This window comes from Tenrec ecaudatus, chromosome 10, assembly GCF_050624435.1.
Source record: "Tenrec ecaudatus isolate mTenEca1 chromosome 10, mTenEca1.hap1, whole genome shotgun sequence".
NCBI lineage: Eukaryota > Metazoa > Chordata > Mammalia > Afrosoricida > Tenrecidae > Tenrec > Tenrec ecaudatus.
Window position 1 is genome coordinate 28,690,083 of NC_134539.1, and position 20,169 is coordinate 28,710,251.

At 38.1% G+C, this 20,169-nt stretch overlaps 1 pseudogene; it reads left to right on the plus strand.

Annotated features, from left to right (window-relative positions):
* The first annotated feature begins 18,872 nt into the window (after positions 1-18,872).
* Positions 18,873-19,236, plus strand: LOC142458458 (ragulator complex protein LAMTOR3 pseudogene; annotated as a pseudogene).
* The last annotated feature ends 933 nt before the right edge of the window (positions 19,237-20,169 follow it).

A 20,169-nucleotide genomic window follows, 5' to 3' on the forward strand; every position in this document is an offset into this window, starting at 1 on the left:
TTTGACTGCAGCTTCCTTCACAGATACTCGTTCCTTTTCTTCTCCTGGTCTTAGCTTTGAAAAGCCCCCAACCTCAGCTGCCAGGTCTCTTGTATTTCTGGAGCCTGCCTTGGATGTAGCACCGGTCATTTCTGATACAGCCCCGTGCGTTTGACTCTTTTTCTCCAGAGAGGACTGGAAAATGTATTTAACTGTCTTATCAGTAGGAAAAATAACCTAGACTATGAAGGCATCCTAGTATCTCTGGGGAAGATGACATTTGAACACGCAGAAGGAGACGAGAAAGGAAGAGAGCCACAAAACAACCGAACACAGAGGCAAACCAAAATATTGCTTGTGTAAGGACGTTATTAGTTGCTATAATCAATTGCTTAGTGCTTTTACCCATTTATTGCCACTCATATTTTCTGGATTCAGACTGAAGTTGTATTATTTCACATACAAAAATAGGTAAATTATATTCATGCAAAATCATCTTTATTCAATCATTCCCAAAAGAAAATTGACTCCATCATACATTTGTAACTAAGGGTTGTGTTCAACATGATTTTGGAGTTATTAAAAATTAAAAGAAGACACACTACTCCTTGGGTAGAATGCTAAGATATTAATGTTTCATAAAGCAAACAATGTAAGATGTCTTGAGCTCTTGTCTCAAGTCTCAAAGATTGTGATGTTTCTCTTATCTTGTTTCAGGTAATATAAAGTATAGTGCTTTTAAATATCAAGGCAAAGGATGAAAAGTTAACTACCAAAATCACAGGGCCAATGGAAAATTAAGTCTCTATGCAACACCCAGAAACTTTGTCATGGAAACATAAAATGGGTACAAATTTAATAAATATGATAGAAAATTTACACCTGATAAATGGTGAAGAAATAGAGCATCCCTATAATTAATATGGAACTGTGTCTTGAATAAAAACATAGTTTGCTGTATATTGGGCGGCAAACAAATTACAGATTATAAATTTTGTGAAGTTCAAGAAGAAGTATCATACACATTCAGAAGAATAGCAATGCCATGGGGACTTGGGGATGCCTGATTTCAGATGCAGTGTGCTGAATTCCCTGGTAGATGTTTGAGGTGTGTTGGGATGTGGATTGTTACACTGATACCTTTCCCTCCTTAACCTAGTTTATTTTGTGGACAGAATCAACATGAGAAAACACAGAATTTGTATTTCACTCAATATATTCTATAGTATAATAATCACACTTGAACTGATCATATTATTACAGTAATCTCACCAGTAATTCTTAGATATTTCTCTTTATAACAAACATGTCCTGCTAGGTAGCACAGAACTCTGTATAAACCTTCAATCTGAAGGAATTAGTAGTAGTATTGGTTGATGAGTTTAAGACTAGTCTAGAATTTAAGCTTAACTATCTGAAATTAAAACTCAAAGAAAGAAAAATGAATACTTCCTGCCTTCTAAAAATATTTCATGCATGTGAGACAACTTTATTATATAACTTTGAAATCAGAGGACCCACATTCATTATCTCTTTATTAACAATAGAAAGGTGGGGAGCTTTTATTGATAGTGATGACAAACAATGGCAATGAACCTATATCTTCAGGTTGTTTTCAACACCCCAGCCTTTCATTAAACTGACAAGTGTTTAACATGAAGTCTTCAAATTGAGGTTTTATTCTGAACTAGATGGAATGAATCTTCATAGTAGCATATTGTCCCATAGAAATAGAACATTTCATAGAAATATAACATTTGGTTTTGTGCATTTGCCAAACTTGTTTGTAACTTAGTGGTAGTGATTTGACTAATTTCTGATTATTTAAAGTCTAAATGTCACCTGGAAGATGCTGTCAACCTCCCTTAGGAAACAGGCGTCAAGTGTCTTTGCTTCATCATCTTTGGACTGTAACATTTGATTCTGGATATATTAATGTGATAGTGAACACTTCACCTTTGAGCTTGGGTACACTGCTCATGCCTTAGCAATCACAAAGTGGGAAGCTATTTGGAATTTGATTTTGTGATACTTTCAGGGAGCAGAAATACTGTGCCAACTCTTACAGGTTCTTATAATTTAAATTATTTACTTAAAAAAAGAAAAAGAAATTAACAGTGATAAAAGTATTCATACATCCTTGGTGATCAGCCAGCATGTATTTTAAAAGAATGTATCCTAGTAAGGACTTTAGTTTCCTTATCAGCATAGCCTTCAACAGATAGCATGATGAATTTTTCAAATGCACCGTGATTGGTGAATTAATAGCAATTTAGTCATCTAACTATGTGTTGGAAAGAGGCTTTTTTGTGATTGATGATTTTCAAGATAATGTGCTTAAGACAGGTGTTTTGGAGACAATCTACTCTTACATGAATTGAGAGCGAGGCTCTAGTAGGGGCTTTGAGTTGCATACTAAAATGATGGGCCTAAGGCTTGATTCTTAAAATATCCCACAGTCAGCCATTAATCTCGAGGTTTTCAATTTCCTGACATTGTTTGTAAATGACTTGTCTATAAAATATCGATTTCTCTGCCTCTAATAAAATCTACATGTGTGGTAGGTAGTCAATTCCCCTCATGGAAAACCCTAGAACTTAGTCAAGTTTATAGAATGAGTTGAATGAATTTTCCCCTGGTTATTAATAGTGGTTATTTAATTAATGTTTTACCTATAGTTGTGCTGAGAATTGTTAAAACCAAGTTGGGAGATTAAGCATGGAGTTAACCCTCACTACATCTAACTGAAGAGTAAAAACACAAACCCCAAACCTCTATTCTGAATCTGATGGCATATTAATTAAGATGGTTGCTCTAATTGCATAATCTTAGAATATAATATAGAAAGAAATGAATTTCTGTTGTTTGTTTGTGTATCTATGTGTGATTGTTAATGTTTCCATTAAGTCCATAGAGACCCTAGGTGCGAACTAGAATTGTGCTTTCCAGGTATAGCCCTTTAAAGAGAATCACCAAGCTTGTCTCCAGAGTCACAGGTCAACCAGTTTCATTTACTGTTTGAGCTCTTAACCACTTGCGCACCTGAGGAATCTTCGTCCTTGCTTAAAACATTCTATTATTGTGGGATTAAGATTATTAAATGAAGAATCAGGGAAGAAATGATAAGATTAGCAATATTCAATGAGTACTCAGTTCTATTATCTTTCAAATGAAGCATCTTTTTTTTGTGTGTGTTTTGGTTAGCCTAGCAATTTACTCGTGAAAACCCATCACCATTGACCCGCATATAGAGTTCAGTCCGTCCTAAAACAAGAGAGTTGTCAGACATTGGATTAAACTTCACAGTAGTTTTTGCAATTTAACTGCAGTTTTTCTTGTTATCTTCCTTCTGCTTTGAAGCACTTCTATTCGCATTGTGATTATCACTAAACTACTTCATGAACCTTAATGTGCACTTATGTTATCACCACGCAAGGATTCATTCTCATAATTCTTTTTTTTTTCTTCTTTTACATTTTATTAGGGACTCCAACAACTCTTACCACAATCCATACATATACATACATCAATTGTACAAAGCACACCCATACACTCCCTGTCCCAATCACTCTCAAGGCATTTGCTCTTCACCTAAGCCCCTTGCATCAGGTCCTCCTTTTCCCCCCCCCTCCCTCCCTTTTCCCCCCTCCCTCATATGCCCTTGGTAATTTATACCTCGTTATTTTGTCATATCTTGCCCTATTCGGGGTCTCCCTTCCCCCCTTCTCTGCTGTCCCTCTCCCAGGGAAGAGGTCACATGTGGCTCCTTGTAATCAGTTCCCCCTTTCCAACCCACTCACCCTCCACTCTCCCAGCATCGTCCCTCACGCCCTTGGTCCTGGAGGTATCATCCACCCTGGATTCCCTGTATCTCCAACCCTCCTATGTACCAGTGTACAGCCTCTGTCCTATCCAGCCCTGCAAGGTAGAATTCGGATCATGGTAGTTGGGGGGAGGAAGCATCCAGGATCTGGGGGAAAGCTGTGTTCTTCATCGATACTACCTCACACCCTAATTAACCCATCTCCTCTCCTAAGCCCCTCTATGAGGGGATCTCCATTGGCTGACACTTTGGCCTTGGGTCTCCACTCTGCACTTCCCCCTACATTTAATATAATATATATACACATACATATATACATATACACATAAATACACATACATACACACACTTATATCTTTTTTTTTTTTGCATGATGCCTTATATCTGGTCCCTTGGGCACCTCGTGATCGCACTGGCCGGTGTGCTTCTTCCATGTGGGCTTATTTGTTTCTGAGCGAGATGGCCGCTTGTTCACCTTCAAGCTTTTAAGACCCCAGACACTATCTCTTTTGATAGCCGGGCACCATCAGCTTTCTTCACCACATTTGCTTATGCACCCATTTGTCTTCAGCGATCCTATCATGGAGGTGTGCAGTCAATGATATGATTTTTTGTTCTTTGATGCCTGGTAACTGATCCCTTTGGGACCACTCGATCACACAGGCTGGTGTGTTCTTCCATGTGGACTTTGTTGCTTCTGAGCTAGATGGCCGCTTGTTTATCTTCAAGCCTTTAAGACCCCAGTCACTATCTCTTTTGATAGCCGGGCACCATCAGCTTTCTTCACCACATTTACTTGTTCACCCATGTTGGCTCCAGCTGTTGTGTCGGGAGAGTGAGCATCATAGAGTTCCAATTTAATAAAAGAAGGTATTCATGCATAGAGGGAGTGTTTGAGTAGAGGCCCAAGGTCCTTCTGCCACCTTAATACTTGACCTATAAATATAGACACAAAGATCTATTTCCCCAACCTCCTATATATATTTGCATGTACATGTCTTTGTCTAGACCTCCATGAATGCCCTTTGACTCCTAGCTCTTTCCTCCATCTCCCTTGACCTTCCTCCTGCCCTACTACCATGCTTCATTGCCACCTGGGCTAGAGTATACCTCTTCTCTAAGCAACCTTACCCTTGATCATTTCCCACCAGGCCTGCCACTCCCCCTTCTCTACCCTTTGGGGTCCCATGTTTTTCCCTTGTCCCTGGGTTTGTTAACACCACTTCCTTACCCCCCCTACCCCCCACCCCAAGTCCCCCCGGAACTGTCGGTCCCGTTGTTTTTCCTCCAGATAGTTCATCCAGCCTGTCCTATTCAGACAGACCTGTGGAGTCACTAACATGCACGAAAACTAGACAGAGGAACACAAAGCAACAGTATATAACCAGACAACAAAACAACCAAAACAAACCACTTAAAAAACACAGTGACTTTCAAGCAGAATCCCACAAAACATACACACAGATGTGAATGTGTGTGTGTGTGTGTATACATATATGTACACATTTGGTATTCCACAAGGCTGTTGTTGCTGTTATGTGCCTTTGAGTCCATTACAATTAATAGGGACTGGTTTCTCCCGATAACAGGTCGAATATACATGGGACAAAATCTCACCATGGTTTCTTGTAAGGATTATTCTGATTGTACTTCTCCAAGACAAATTTGTTTGTTCTTTTGTCAGTCCACGAGACTTTCAATATCATTTGTCAGCACCATAATTCAAATGTATCTATTCTGATAATGATAGGCATTCTAGGCATTGGTGGAGTGAAAAAGAATGGTATTGGCCATTTTGCTGAGAATTATCGCATCTTTGTTCATAAGGGATGTTGGGCTCTGGTTCTCTGTCACTGTGATGTCTTTACTTGGTTTTGTATTAGGCTTATGCTCATTTAATAAAATGATTCAGGAGTTTGATGATTTCTTTCTATATGGAATTGTCCATATAGAATTGGTATCAGCTTCTCCAAATACTTGGTAGAATTCCCGAATGAAGCCCTTGAATCCAGGTTTTTTATTGGAAACTTTTTAACCTAATCTGTTTCTTCTTCTGTGATGGATCTGTAGAGGATTTTTTTACATGAGTCTCCATTAAATTGAGTAGAGGTCTGTTTCTAGACAATTTTCCATTTCATCTAGATTTTCGATTTTGTGGTATTGGACAACCATTTTGAGTTGGATAACCATATGATTCACTAAGTTGGGATGGACAAATTGAAGAGGAGTAGCATCACATTCATTCTTAGAAGAAAAATTCAAGATGCAATTTGAAGCACACTGCTGTTTGTGATGTGATAATATTTATTCATCTGAAAGAAAGGACAATTAATATGGCTAGCCCATTTAAGCACCACCACTAAAGCCAATGAAGAAGAAATTGAATGGATTAACTCACTTTGTCAGTCTGAAATTGATTGACACATGCAGTGAAGATGTATAGATAGCAATTGGCTATTAGACTGTGACAATTTGAAACAGAGAAAGGATAAGTGATAGAAATGCTGCTGGAGATCATGTGATAGAATTTTGCAAGATCAACTACTACTATTCATTGCAATCACCTTTTCAGCATAATAATCATGAATCTACACATGAGCTTCACCTGATGGCATACAAAGAAATAAAAGTGACTCATCTGTGGAAAGAAATGATGGAGAAGTGCAAGATCATAAGGGGAAACAAGCCAGGGCCAAACTGTGGAATAAGTCATCAACTTCTCACAGTCATGTGCAGACTAAAGGCAAATAACATTAAAACATTCCACCAGAATTGAAATAGAGCATTGAGGATACTCCATGTGGTCTTAGAGACCACCTCAACCCACTGAACATCTATGACCAAATGAATTGTCTGATAACATCAAGAACATAATACTGAAGACAGCAAAAGATCATGAACAGGACAAACAAACGCCAAAAAAAAAAAAAAAAGACCAAAGCAGATATCAGAAAGGACCCTGAAGCTTGCTACAGTGACTGGAATTAAAAATGAAGTAGAAGAATGAAATATGGTATTCCACAGGGAGCTCGAGGAGACAAAGTGAAGTATTAAAGGAAATTGTGCAAACCACTGATTTGAAAGCAAAAAAAGTCACACTTAGTATTTTCAAGCTAAAAGAAGTGAGGACAAATTTTAAATCTCATATGCAATATTGAAGGATTCTTTGGACAAAATCTTGAACAATGCAGGAAATATGAAAAGAAGATGGGAAGCATATATTGTGCCAAAAATAATTGGTCGACATCCAACCATTTTAAAAAACTAGTTCATGAGCAAGAACCAATGATATTGAAGGCAAAACCCAAGTTGAATTGAACTTTTTGGCAATAAAACAAGGCTCCAGAAATTGTTGAAATGTCAACAAAAGTACTTCAGCAAATTGATACAGCACTAGAAGCAATCACTAGTTTATTCCAAGAAATTTGGAATATAGCTACTTGGTCAACTGGCTGGAAAATATCATATCATACCCATTTCTAAGAATATAATTATATCCACAGTGAACCCAGGACAGATGACGCCCTCAGGACCAGTGGTGAAAGTAGTGCTACCAGGAGGCTGGAGGGAAGGTAGGGTAGAAAGGGTGAACCGATTACAAGGATCTACATATAACCTCCTCCCTGGGGGATGGACAACAGAAAAGTGGAAGAAGGGAGACATCACTCAGTGTAAGATATGAACAAAAAATTATAAATTATCAAGGGTTCACGAGGAAGGGAGGGTGAGGGTGGGAAGGGGGAAAATGAGGAGTTGACACCAAGGGCTCAAGTACAAAGATAATGTTTTGAGAATGATGATGGCAACAAATGTACACATGTGCTTGACACAATGGATGGATGTATGGATTGTGATAATAGTTGTATGAGCCCCCAATAAAATGATTTAAAAAAAGAAATATATGGTCTCATTTTTTTCCTTTAGAGGGGTTGGTAGACTTGAGCTATCTAGCTTGTAGTTAATTGTCCATTTATTATCACACTGAGTCATCAAGACTCCTTATTTAGAAGAGATTTATAATAAAAAGTGTATAGGTAATAATTGGAAGTATAAGTGATAGCATCAAATTCATTAGCACATAATAATATTACTTAAAATACATTTTAAAGGGTGTTGAAAATAAAATTTCAGTACGTACTTCTGATGTTTTATTTTAAAAATTAAATGTTTAGAATCAAAATACAATTTAATCTATTGACCTTATATTTGCTATAACGTTGCAATGGCTCGGAGAGTAATATTGGATATAACAGGAGTGTTGCCTAGGGAGCAACAAAAAGAGCAAAAAATAAAAATAAAAAAAATCTATCAGTTCCTACCGTTATTTCCCCAGTTGATAATACAGAAGGTAAATGAACTTCCCAACTTCAGAGTGGTTGAATACTGAATATCACAGGCCCTCAAGGCGGGAAAGGGCACTCATCATGCCCCGCATTTCATCTCCTGCTTTTCTTCAAATGCCTCCAGAAAAGATGACAATTTATCCTTTGCGATTCCCAAGAGAAAGAATTGCTATGCGTCTCATTTTTTTTTCAATATTCCAAAATTCATTTAAGGAGAACTTTCCCTTTAACGTCTAAGGCAAAAACATAACCACTTTCTTCTAACAGACTTACTTTTTTTCATCCTCGTCTGGAAAACTTACATTTATGATCATGAATATTAAGTGATTTTTCTAGTTTTCGAATTGTGGGAAAAACATGCGAACTTTAAAAAAAATGAAATCATCCTTATTGCTATGGAGTCAGTGCTGACTCATAATGACCTGATAGGGCAGCGTAGAATTGCCTGTGTGATTTTCCAAGACTGAGACTCTTCATGGGAGTAGAAAGCATCGTCTTTCTCCAAAGGAAAGGCCGGTGGAATTGAACTGCTCAACTTGTAGCCCAAAGAGTACCCACTATGCCAGCAGGGCTTCTTAGGATTTTTCTAATATGAGCTTCTTTGTAATTTATTAATTGCCATGAAGTTATTTTCTAAACTGTCTCCAGCTTCACTGCGTGTCAGTTAATTGATGAAACAAACTTTGTGGTAAAAACGTGATCAGTGTCTTGCATGTTTATTCACACTCCTTTAGCTGTTTTAATTTAGTATATTGCTTAAACTACCTTTTTTGAGGAGTTCATAACCATATCTAATCTTTTATTATTAAAAAATATAATTAACGCAAACAATAAGAATTATGATATATCTGTAAACAAAAAGTTCTTGATTTCTATATCTTAAAGAATCTTGATTTCTCTCTCTTAAAGAAGTTAATAATTTCACATTTTTCTATTAGGTCCTCATATTTTAGAGATTGCCTCAAGAGCCTATTAATATTTCATGTTATAAAAACTTACATATTTTGCATATTTCTTTTAAAATAAAATTTATGAAGATATATCTTCTCTTGCTTATAACTACTTCATTACCTAATATTTTTTACTTATGACAATAGTAAAATTTTGCTGATTATTTTTGTATGCATGATATATATCTTGTAATAACACTCGCTGAGGTGTGAGATGAAAGTAGCACTGCTATGGATTTAATAAGATTCTGTATCAGCTTGTGTCAGTCATGATTGTCAATGGTTTGGCAGTTATTTAGTGACATAGCTTGGAAATTATGTAATGGTCTGATTGGGAAGTTACATCATGATATAGAAATACTCTACATTAAGACGTGATGCAATCATTCTCTATTTCACATAACACAGATTTTTGCATAACTATCTTCTATTTGGAATCTTATCATATCTGAGTCTTGGGTATAATATACTTTAAAATTGAATGTAATTTTATCATATATTCATTAAAAGCTTTCAATAATGACCAACTGTTCATTAGTTGAATTCTTTGAACTTTTTTGCATGTCTCGTAGAGGGTCAGCAAAAACAAGAGAAACCCTGAATGATATGAATCTATAGAGTAGGCGCAATAAGCAACTCAAACATACCAATGATCAAGGTGATGACAGGGGGATGTGCAATATTTTGTTCTGTTAAATGTAAAGTACAGGAGCCTACAGGTACAGTGCTTAAAGTGCATGGCCACTCATTGAAAGACCTGCATCAAACCCACAACCACCTGCTGGGAGAGAGATAGCAATCTACTTATGTAAATATTACAGCACTGGGGTCCCTATAGGGAAGTTCTACTCTATCTTACAGGATTTCTATGAATCCAAATAAACTGAGGAGCAATGTGTTATGCATAGGGTTACACTGAGTCAGAGCTGACAGAAGGCAACTCACCAGAGTACAGTAGAATTTCTCTGCACAGAAGATACTTGGTGAATCATTGATACTCTCAAAACCTGAGGGAAAACAGACAGATAATTAAATTAGAAAGTGAGTAACACATATGAGCAGACATTTACTGAATAAAAATGCATATAGATGGAAAATAAACATATAAGAAAAGTCATCACTGGCCATTAAATAAATACAAATTTAAACCAGAATGAGATGCCATTACAAAACTAATAAAATAAAAAGCAAAATATCATGATAACATCCTAATAGGTAAGAATATGAATAAATTAGATGAATCATACATTGTAGTAGAATGCAAATGAGCCTTTCTCTACAACAGTTGGTAGTTTCTTAAAAATTCAACATGTAGCCACCACACAGGGCACTGTTGTACTCCCAAGAACTTCATACAGAAAAAGGAGGACTTTTGTATACTTGAAAACATATATGATTATTTATAGCAGCTTTATTTGCTTATAATTACCAAATATTGGAAATATTAATGGATGGATGTTTAAACAAACTATGTGCCATATTTATTGAGTACTAAATACTATTTAACAATGGAAAGGTACTAACTACAGATCCACATGACAGCTTAGATGAATCCTTAGGAAATTGTACTTACTGAAAAAGCCATTTCCACAAGCTACCTTCTGGGTAGTTTCATTACATCACAGAAAGTTCCCATAACATTGGTGAGACTAGTTTATTTGGGTGTGGAGGTGAGCGGTAGGCAGAAAAGAGATGGGTATAGCTGTAGCAAGACAACCAAGATCTGTGTTATGAGACTCTAATGATTCATGTATGAACCCTCCCCTATTATAGATTTGTGTTCCTACAAACATGTGCATTGGGCAAATCTACAGAAGACCTTTAAAACTGTTTAAGATCATATATGTCCCTTTGAGAATGGGGTGCATCTCACCCCTGTTATGGTAGTTTCTGTCTCCTCCCATTCGTGGAAAAGCTGGACTATGAATCAGAAACCCCCCCCCCCACCACCAAAAAAGAATCTTTGAAACATGGTGTTGGCAAAGAATACCGACCGCACAATGGGCTGTCAGGAAGACAGACTGATCTACACTGGACAAAAGCCCAGCGGAATGCTCTTTAGAAGAGGGGGAGAGAGGGAGAGAGGTATGTCTCGTGTGTTGGACCTGTTATCAGGAGGGTAAGTTCAAGGTCAGTGGAAGCTTAGTGAAAAAGAAAGATCCCGAATTGTGAGCTATTGAGGCTGTGGCTGACGTAATCAGCCACAGTGATTGCGGGGATGGCATCGGACAGAGGAATGGTTCATTCTTGTAGCTGGGGGTTCTCGCAGTTGTAACTGACTCCTTGGCACCTAACGACCATCACAAAAAGGATGTGCTATCTGACTTAGCAAGTTGATGTTTCCAGCATGGAATAATACCAAGTTTAACTCAGTTAAAATCAAACATTTCTGTAGGTTCATTGTGCACTGAATTGTGTTCGAAGCACATGCCATGTGTCTATTCCTCTTTACATTCCGATGACCACTCCCTTGGTGAAGAATTTACTGAGGCTCACTTTGCGACTAAATGATTTTAGCTGCTGGCAAATGGCGTTCCTTCCTCACATTCTGTAACTCCTCTTTAATCACTCTGCTTTCAGAACCGCTTTCCTACAGGCCATTATCTATTGGTCCTGACATTCTTAACTGCTCTCATTCCCCTCATTGAAGACTGATATTTTCCAAAGCCATCGATCAAATTGCTATTCTCTTTGCCTTTATACTATTATACCCCCTTCTCCCAATTGCCCTTGTCAATTCTGATCTGGGGTTTATGCCTCTTCGCATCTCAAGCACCATCTTGAATGCTGGATGCTTTTAAAAGAGCAACTCAAGTGTCAACTTCTCGATGGAGCCTCTCATAATCTCCTCTGGAGAACATGATTTCTTTAATGTCTGAACTCTTGTAAATATTCCACTTTCTTATGGACATTCAACGCTGATACATGGATTTTCTGTTATTGTAATATGTCTTTCCTCAAGTGCTATACATTTCTTCATGGTAAACAATCTTAAGGTCCTTGAGGAGTTTAAAGATCTGCATAAGGATACAAACCAGGTTTTTCAACCCTGTATTGATGTCTTGAATACAGTGACTTCATGCTTATGTGCTCAATGCATATAGCTCAAACTTGTTGTTGCGTGACATCCAGCCCACATTGATTCATAGCAATATTAAGGATTCTTTCAAACTACTGACATTTTGGTTAGCAGCCAAGCTTTTAACTACTGTATCACCAAGGGTTCTATTGCTGCTGAATAATAATTAAATCCAACACTCATGTTTAAAATTTTATTATTAATTGGGAGTGAATATATATATCATATAATTCCATAGTTCAATCTCATTAAGCAGAATTGTAAAATTGCTACCATATCAGTTTCCAAGCATTCTTTTTCTCTCTGGAACCATTGACATCATCTTCCTTTGACCCCCTCCCCCATAAAACACTTATTTTACTTGCTGTCCCTATAGGTTCATCAGTCTTGAGTTGCATGTACCAAAGCACAGAACAACATGTAACATAATGTCAAGAGTGTGACCTTCAATGACATAACATAAAATACACCCTCGTGTGGATGAACAAAGGCAAAGCAAAAGTACAGAAAATGTTGAAGAACAGATCTGGTCCAGCATGCATCTGAGGGAGGATCAACTGACAACATTTTAACTTTTCAAGTCAGATTTATGGCGTTGATCTTCTATCTTCATCTCTCCAATGTTCTCTGTTTTGTAACTCCTTACCCCCATCCCTCAAATGTGGATAGAGGGACTTCACCCGATGCTTGTTTCCCATGTAGTTCCCACAAAGGAATCTTGGGCTCTCGCTGTCAGCCACAGCTCTCTGCCAATCAGCAATGCTAACAGCTCCATAAGACCCCTTCCCACTCTCTCTCTTCCCAAACTCCCAGGGAAACATTACTCCCATAAATGTTTCTGAAGGGTTATCTTGACTTTCATGTACTAAATACTCTTAAAGATACAAATGAACATACACAAACCTAACAGGATTAATGAGGTAACACAAATAGAAACCATAATAATAAGGGGAGGAAATATTTAGGAAATACCGGATAGTTATGTAGTTCATCAGTGCCGTACTGCCCGCTGAATTTGTCATCCATTCCAAGTGGCCATTCTGAGAGGGGCTACCCAAATATCTTACAGGTGTGCTTGGGGTTCTCACTACACCCACGCCCATTCAGCACAATGTGGCTGTGTGCTTTTGAACTTCTGACACCTCTTCCCATTGACCCCTCATAATAGCACAGGGTGGTGTGCTTCTTCTAAGTGAGCTACATTGCTTCTCTACTAGATGGCCACTAATTTAACTACAAGCTTTTAAGACCACAGATGCTATCTCTTTCGATAGCCAGGCACCATGAACTTTCTTCACCACATTTGCGTATGCACCCATTTTGTCTTCGTGTCAGAAAGGTGAGTATTATGGAATACCATACTATTAGTACAGGCCATTTTTGAACCGAAGCAAGATTTAAATAGAAGCTTAAAGTCCATCTGCTTCCTTGTTGCATATGCATATACACACATATATTTATATAGAAATATATGTTTTCCCTCCTACCCAAATACTGTTTACCCATACTTCACCTCTCAGTAATTCCTCTCAGATACAAATCGATTGAGCAAACATGACCAGAAAAGCTCAACGGTCCTCTCCATCAATTTTAGAACACTTATTATTGCCCTAAACCTATCATTGTTGGTTCCTTGCTCACCTCACTTACCCTCCTCCCCTTCCATGCCTCCCAAGACCCATCAGTTCACTCCCTGTCTCTGTCAGATTGCCTTTCCTTCATATCTTGTATCGATAAACACCAAAGAAAAATAAAACAAACAAAAATAATGATAATCATAGGGATCATGGCAAAGAATAGGTGAATTTCTCTGGGACATGTTATAAGCCATCTGTCATAACCCTAATGCTCCCAGGTTTAACTATTCCAGGTCTCACTTATCTAAGAAAACATATAACCTTTAAGTCTTCGTGCACTGTGTCCAACAGGCGAGCATCATATAAGGCCACTTTGCTATCCCTGCAGTCAGGGATGGAGCGTTCTAGTGCCCTCTTACCCCAGTTATGTCTTTACACTTTCACTGTAGCCCCCTGGTGAGTAATTTTCAACCAGTTCTGAGAGGGTGAGTGTTCGTCCCGGTAGACAAATTCAGGGAAACACTCATGTGTATTTAAGAGAGAGCTTTATATAAAAGAACAGTTGTATATTGAGAAAACATTCCAGCTCAGTCCAGATCAAGTCCATAACTCTGATATTAGCACATATGTCCGATACCAGTGTAGACAGTCCTCTTCAGACTCATAGAACACATGCAATGATATTGAATGCAGGAAGATCACAGGTCAGTGGGTTGAAAGTCTTGTGGATCTAGTGGCAGTGGAAGCATCTCAGTGCTGGTGTGGGTCTCCACGTGACTCCCCCAGGTCTAGGGCTCTGGTTCCATCAGCTTAACTCCATGTGTCTTGTCAGCAGGAAAACAAAGCAGAGAGTATGTGTCTGGCCCCTAATGAGCTCTTTATAGCTCCTCCAAATGAGGTCATCAAGCTTCGACTTGGTTGACAGGCTAAACTCCACCCCTTCACTCTTAATAGTATCAAATCGACACCAGAGTATGTACCTACCATAGGGTGCCATTGCTGCCCCCTAAGTCTACAATCAGGATTCTTCGGGGATTTCTGATCTCCACTCCCATCACGTGTCTGTTGCACACCTATTTGGTGTGCTCCCAGCTGGGCGGATCAGGCTGGCTCCTTTCTCTAGCTGTCTCTTCAGGGATGTCTTCTGCAGCACTGTCATCTGGAGAGTGGAAGTCATGTCTGGAGCTGAGGCTGACCCTGCAGTCATCTCTGGGAGCAGGTTGCTCTGAGCAGGAACTTCACCCTCAGGAACTGGCACACTTGAATAAGGTCTCCTTTAACTCTCCCTTGCCTTTGGAAATATGATCTAGACCCTCCCCTTTTGGTTGGTTAGTACCCCTGCCCCCCTCCCTATTGCCAACATTATTCTTTCCCTACCACTCTGAGGCTTTAAAGGTCGAGGAGGAAGGGAAAGGGTGCCTTTCAGTGCAAATGATCTCTGTATCTGGTGTAGATGACACATGCACCATTTGGTCTGGGTTGGCTCATGCCAGAGTATCTGGTCCTCAACCCGGGAACTGTGTATTGGGTGCGTTTGCCCTTATCCCATTCTGCTGTTTGAACTTACTTCAGTGTCCTCATGTTGTACTTGACACTTTGTGTTGGGGAACTTCACTTTGCCTGGTATCCTCCAACTCTTCCAACCAAATGAGGTGTTTCATGACTGTTTTCTTAGGGAAGCATAGTATTCCATTGTATGTATCAGAGTTGCTTTTTGTCTCTTTTTATCCATCTGTCTATTGATGGAAATTTAGGCTGTTTCCATTTTTTTTTTTTTTGCAATTACAAATGGCTCAAGGGAGAACATTGGAAAGCAGATGTCTGCTTGCGGTCAGTTTCTTATTTCTTCTGGATATATGCCCAGTACCAGAATTGCTGAGTGTTATGGTAGTGCTATTTCCATCTGTTTTAGGTATCACCAAATTGCTTTCCACAGTGACTACATATCTACAAGACCACCAGTGATGAATAAGAGTTCCTATCTTACCACACCCCTACAGCAGTTGTTGCTTTCTGGGGGTTTTTTGGACTATATCTGTGAGTCTTAGGTGATATCTCATAGTTGTTTTGATTCACATTTCCTGGATGGCTAATAATCCAGAACATTTTCTCATATGTGTATCAGTCATTTGGATTTCCTCCTTTGTGGATCTTCTATTCAAGTCTTTTGCCTACCACTTGAGTGGACTATTCATTTAATTCTTGTTGTAAGCTTGCAGGATTCTGTAGCTTTTAGTAATAAACCCTTTGTTTGTTGTGTCATTACTAAATGGTTTTCCCAGTCTGTGCGCTCTTCTAGTACTTTCTTGATGAATTCTCTCAATGTGCACACGTGTTTTATCTTTAGAAGTTCCCACTCATCTATTGTTATCATCCTCTGGGTGTATATCCTTTCTTTTTTCTGATAACCATGTATTCCCTGTGCTGAGGTTCTTATCTTTGTCCCAATTTTCTGATGATCCCAATAGTTTTGACTTACCTTGAATTTGTTCTTATAAATGGAGTGAGGTAAGGGTGTTGTTTCATTCATCAACAGAATGGTATCCAATTTTTCCAGCACCATTTGTTGAAAAGGACATCTGCTTTTCATCTAATATTTTGTGGGCCTTTATCAAAGATAAGTTGCCTATATGCCACTGTTTTTATTTCTGGATTTTCTGTTCTTATCTGTTGGTCCGAGTATTTATCATTATATTGGTACCATGTTCTTTTCACAATCGTGGCTGTATAATAAATTTTAAAGTCGAGTAATGCAAGCCCACTCACTTTGCTCTTCTTCTTGAGGATTTATTTTCCAATCCTAGACTTCCATTTCCATATGAAGTTGGTAGTCAGTTTCTCCATTTCTTTGAAAATTTATGTTGGAATTTTTATCAGGGTTGCATTGTTGGAATTTGATGTTGGAATTTTTATCTGGCTTGAACAGCTGGCCCTGTTGGGGTCCTTGCCCAGTGGCTGGGGCTCAAGGTGGTCAAAGGGAGCCTCGTAGACAAAGGGCTTTGTAAACCAGCTGAAAGGTTGGATTTTTCACTCTGGGTAACAGGAGTCCTGGGGAAACCAGGTTTGATTAGCAAGGAGAACAGACTGGAGTAGAAAGATTAGTGACAGGGACAGATCAATACCCTTATAGTTGTGTACAGAGGCTCTGTGTTTGTGTGAACCCCAAGTCCCAGCTGCTTGGCATGAATAACAAGCAAATCTTGGCCAGGGTTGATTTCTTTACAATATTGAGTCTTCCAACCCATGAGCATAGGATATTCCTTCATTTGTGAAGGTCCCTTTTTGTTTCTTGTAATAATGTTTTATAGTTTTCCTCAGAAAGATCTTTTGGTTTTTTGCTTAGCTATATCCTCAGATATTTCAATTTATGCTTGACTATTGTGAAGGTTACTACCTTCTTGATCTATTTTTCTGTAATCCCTTCAGCTGTATGCAGCAATCCAGTTGACTTCTATTTGTTGATCATATATCCTGCCACTCTACCTCATTGTTTCCAGCTATCCTATTGTGGAGCTTTTGGGGTTCTCAATATATAAAAACATATCTTCTGAAAATAATAATTTCACTTCTCCTTTCTCCCAACATATACCTTTGATAACCTTCCATTGCCTGTATTATTAGCTCTTACCTCCAAGACCTTCAGGGTGATGTTGAATAGAAGTGGGGACAAGGGACATCCTTGATAGGTCCCTTTTATCAATATGTTTTCTTCTTTTCTCCATTAATTGTAACACTGGCTGCTGGTTTTTCATGTATAGATTTTATTGTATTGAGGTAATTTCCATCTAATATCATCTTCTTTTGTGTCTTAATTTGGAAAGTGTCTTGAACGTTGTCAAATTCTTTTTCTGTGTCTCTTATCATGTGGTTCTTGTTACTTTGGTGGCTAATGTTGATGGCATTTTGGATGTAGAACCATTCCTACAGATATGAGTCCCACTTGGTCCTGATGAATTACTTTTTGATATACTTTTGTATTCTATTGGCCACATTTATTTTGAGGATTTTTTCATTTGTTCATTAGAGATATCGGCCTGTAGTTCAATATTCTTATGGGATCCTTTCCCAGCTTTGGTATCAGTGTTACACTAGCTTCTGAGAATATGTTTCGGAGTTTACAGTCCTTGTCTATGTTCTGGAAGAGTTTGTATAGAATTGGTGTCCTCTTCCTGAATGCTTGGTTGAATTCTCATGTAAAGCCATCTGGGCTTGGCCTCATTTATTTCTTCTTTTGCTACGGATCTGTTCAAGTTCTTGATGTCCATAAGAAATTATGGGGAGGTTTGTTTTTCCTGGTATTTGTCCATGTTCTCCAAGTTGTTGAATTTGTTGGGAGTGCAATCTTTTGTAGTAATGTGTTATTAGTCTTTTAATTTCACTGGGGCCCCTCATAATTTCCCTTGTTTCATCCCTTATCCTGGATGCTGACATCTGTTCCTTCTTATTTTCTGTTAGGTTTGCTAGCAGTTTGTCAGAAGAATTCTGTTGATCCTTTAGAAACAGTGGTTCTCAACCTGGGCTCTCCCGATTCATAACATTAGCAAATTTACAGTTTTGAAGTAGCAATGAAAATAATTGATGGTTGGAGGATCACCACAACATGAAGAACTGTATTAAAGGGTCATGACATTAGGAAAGTTGAGAACCACTGCTTTAGAAGAACCAGCTTATCACTGAGTTGATTTTTTCCTTTTTTTTTTTTTTTTGCTTTTCCACTTATTGATCTCTGCCCTAATTTTTATAATTTATTTTCTTTTGCTATTAGATGGGTTATTCTGTTGACTCTTGCAATTGCTGAAGATTATGTGATAAGGTATTGAGCATAAGTCTCTCTTCCCTCTTCACATGTGCATTTATCACTACCAAACAAAATCTAATGACTGCCTTTGCTGTATTTCACATTTTGGTATAACATATTCTCATTCTTATTAGTTTATATATATTTAATAGTTTTTTTCTCTAATTTGGGCTAAACCAATCTTTTAAAATAAATAAATCATTGGAGTCATGTGATGGCTACTTGCAAAACAGTCTGTGTCTAAGGCTGTCCCTGGAGTGAAAGCAGAGTGAATCAGGTATCTCCAAGAGTGGAGATTGATCTGCATGAGAAAGGGATTCTTCATGGAGGATGACCTAAAGAGATTCCTGTATAAAAAATTACCAAGTGTTGAAGGACTCCTTGCTATTGTGTCCAATAGAGATGGGGGATCTGATAGTAAAGTGGCCAATGACAATACTCCAGATCATGTTTTGATCTGGCTTTTTATCTACATTTGCTATCAAAACCGACCAAGACAAAAAACATGATTTCTCAAAAGTACCATCTGTTACTATAACTACCAAGTGGTTCAGTTTAATCATTTGCCTTTGAAGGTGAGTTTCATAGCCAGCAGAATGTGTGAATACAGGACTAGTAATTATCAGCCTAGAGCAGGAAATTACCCCTTTATTTCAAGAACCAAGACATGTTGTGGAAGTGCCTTAAGCAGGCAGCGGTCTGGACATCTACCTTGTCTTCACTATACAGACAGAATATGAACTCAGCAGTCTCTAGACCACAAGAATACTTGTATCTGTACCCAAGAAAGGGCCCTCTTTCCTACTTTATACTAAAATAAAGAGCCTATAGATGTAATTTCTGGACAGATTGATTATTATATTTCTTTGTTTGGAGTATGTTCTTATTTTGTGTGACCTGGGAATGTCACAGAAATGGTTCCGACTGCCACAGCTCCCATGGAGTTAAGTTCTGTCACCAGAAGAAGATGATACTCTTTTCAATGGATCAGCATCAAAATGATACAATGATCCACAAGAACCATCCAGTGCTCTCTTTTATAAAATATATATATGCCCAGGCCCGCTGAAAGAAGCAGACCGTGTGTGTGTGTGTGTGTGTGTGTGTGTGTGTGTGTGTGTGTGTGTGAGAATAAGGAGGAGAACCTGTTTTCTTCCTATTATCTTTGATTTCTTTGCATTGAATGTGAGGAAAATACAATGGTTTAGCAAAAGTAATAAACTCAGTACAATCATTCACTTTTCTTATGTGCCTGTTGTTTTACCGTGTAGATGACTTACTAAGTGATGTGGTTTCTCTCAGAGGGTGCTGCTCCATCAAACCGTAGCAACTTCCCCCCTACTCTGCTATCCATACATAACCAATCACTGTTATAATGTTGGTACGTTCTTTATGAAATTTCAATGTGATTTGTTATCAAACTGTTGCATATAGTGCTATATATGTAAACATGATAATATAGACATTTTTCATACATGAGTACAAATAAAATAGTATTTTTAAAAGTAAAAAATAAGTAAATTATTCAATTTTCATGTATTTGCCCATGTTTTCTTGTTCTTTCTTTCATTTATTTTCAGCTTCTTGCCATAATGGTCAGAGAAGGAAGTCTGTGTGACC